Below are 2,697 nucleotides of genomic sequence, written 5' to 3' on the forward strand. Positions count from 1 at the left end.
TTTGTATCCTGCAACTTTGCTGAATTCATGTATCAGTTCTAGCAGACTTTTGGTGGAGTCTATCGGATTTTCCATGTATAATATCATGTCATCTGCAAAGAGCGAAAGCTTGACTTCATCTTTGCCAATTTTGACGCCTTTGATTTCCTTTTGTTGTCTGATTGCTGATGCTAGAACTTCCAGCACTATGTTAAACAACAGCGGTGAGAGTGGGCATCCCTGTCGTGTTCCTGATCTCAGGGAAAAAGCTCTCAGTTTTTCCCCGTTGAGGATGATGTTAGCTGTGGGCTTTTCATAAATGGCTTTTATGATCTTTAAGTATGTTCCTTCTATCCCGACTTTCTCAAGAGTTTTTATTAAGAAAGGGTGCTGGATTTTGTCAAAGGCCTTTTCTGCATCGATTGACAAGATCATATGGTTCTTCTCTTTTTTTTTGTTAATGTGATGTATCACGTTGATTGATTTGCGAATGTTGAACCAGCCCTGCATCCCAGGAATGAATCCCACTTGATCATGGTGAATAATTCTTTTTATATGCCGTTGAATTCGATTTGCTAGTATCTTATTGAGAATTTTTGCATCCATATTCATCAGGGATATTGGCCTGTAGTTCTCTTTTTTTACTGGGTCTCTGTCTGGTTTAGGAATCAAAGTAATACTGGCTTCATAGAATGAGTCTGGAAGTTTTCCTTCCCTTTCTATTTCTTGGAATAGCTGGAGAAGGATAGGTATTATCTCTGCTTTAAACGTCTGGTAGAACTCCCCTGGGAAGCCATCTGGTCCTGGACTCTTATTTGTTGGGAGATTTTTGATAACCGATTCAATTTCTTCGCTGGTTATGGGTCTGTTCAAGCTTTCTATTTCCTCCTGATTGAGTTTTGGAAGAGTGTGGGTGTTCAGGAATTTGTCCATTTCTTCCAGGTTGTCCAATTTGTTGGCATATACTTTTTCATAGTATTCCCTGATAATTGTTTGTATCTCTGAGGGATTGGTTGTAATAATTCCATTTTCATTCATGATTTTATCTATTTGGGTCATCTCCCTTTTCTTTTTGAGAAGCCTGGCTAGAGGTTTGTCAATTTTGTTTATTTTTTCAAAAAACCAACTCTTGGTTTCGTTGATCTGCTCTACAGTTTTTTTAGATTCTATATTGTTTATTTCTGCTCTGATCTTTATTATTTCTCTTCTTCTGCTGGGTTTAGGCTGCCTTTGCTGTTCTGCTTCTAGTTCCTTTAGGTGTGCTGTTAGATTTTGTATTTGGGATTTTTCTTGTTTCTTGAGATAGGCCTGGATTGCAATGTATTTTCCTCTCAGGACTGCCTTTGCTGCGTCCCAAAGCATTTGGATTGTTGTATTTTCATTTTCGTTTGTTTCCATATATTTTTTAATTTCTTCTCTAATTGCCTGGTTGACCCACTCATTCGTTAGTAGGGTGTTCTTTAACCTCCATGCTTTTGGAGGTTTTCCAGACTTTTTTCTGTGGTTGATTTCAAGCTTCATAGCATTGTGGTCTGAAAGTATGCATGGTATCATTTCAATTCTTGTAAACTTATGAAGGGCTGTTTTGTGACCCAGTATATGATCTATCTTGGACAATGTTCCATGTGCACTCGAGAAGAAAGTATATTCTGTTGCTTTGGGATGCAGAGTTCTAAATATATCTGTCAAGTCCATCTGATCCAATGTCTCATTCAGGGCCCTTGTTTCTTTATTGACCGTGCGTCTAGATGATCTATCCATTTTTGTAAGTGGGGTGTTAAAGTCCCCTGCAATTACCACATTCTTCTCAATAAGGTTGCTTATGTTTATGAGTAATTGTTTTATATATTTGGGCGCTCCGGTATTCGGCGCATAGACATTTATAATTGTTAGCTCTTCCTGATGGATAGACCCTGTCACTATTATATAATGTCCTTCTTCATCTCTTGTGACAGCCTTTAATTTAAAGTCTAGTTTGTCTGATATAAGGATGGCTACTCCAGCTTTCTTTTGGCTTCCAGTAGCATGATAAAAAAATATGGAACGCTTCACGAATTTGCGTGTCATCCTTGCGCAGGGGCCATGCTAATCTTCTCTGTATCATTCCAATTTTAGTATATGTGCTGCCGAAGCGAGCACTGAACTAGTATTTTTTTGACATTAATACTGTTTAGCTTAACATGACACTTCTAAAACTGAACCAGGAAAAAAAAAAATATCCTGTGGCCCAATTTAAGATGCTCTCTGATCACTGCTGCCAGGAGATGATTAAGAAACCTGGAATTCCAAGGCTATACTGTACCCAGCCACTTACAGGACCTTTTCCATGTGTTTAAACTATTTTGGCTTTAAAAACTTTATGTTTAAAATAACTGTGTTTAACCTGTTCAAATTCAATGTCCCTTCCAATATTAAAATTCTGGATGTGTATTAGTATTAATTCAATTGAGGATTCATACAATTGTCAGCTGATGGTTTAATTGAAATAAACACAAAATATGCCATTTAAATAAAAAAAATCAGTGTGAAAAAGAGTTGATAAACATTTATTTTAAAGAAAGGCATGTTTTTGAACAGTAAGATAAATATACATACTTTGTCAACAAATAAAAGAAATAATTTTATTTCTAAAACTGTAACTCAGTCCTATATTCTAGAATATATTATCTACAAAAACATGAAAAATATTTTGATTAAAAATTTGTAAATTGGGGCACC

The 2,697-nt window shown here is 36.2% G+C and overlaps 1 non-coding gene across 1 annotated transcript; it reads right to left on the reverse strand.

The window, feature by feature from the left end:
- Nucleotides 1-2,011: 2,011 nt before the first annotated feature.
- LOC112856942 (U6 spliceosomal RNA) lies at nucleotides 2,012-2,118 on the reverse strand. The gene has a single exon (XR_003223292.1). It is a non-coding gene; the product is annotated as a U6 spliceosomal RNA (small nuclear RNA).
- Nucleotides 2,119-2,697: the final 579 nt, after the last annotated feature.

The sequence above is a fragment of the Puma concolor genome, chromosome A1 (assembly GCF_028749965.1).
Source record: "Puma concolor isolate L17-30 chromosome A1, mPumCon1.1.hap2, whole genome shotgun sequence".
In the NCBI taxonomy this organism is placed as follows: domain Eukaryota; kingdom Metazoa; phylum Chordata; class Mammalia; order Carnivora; family Felidae; genus Puma; species Puma concolor.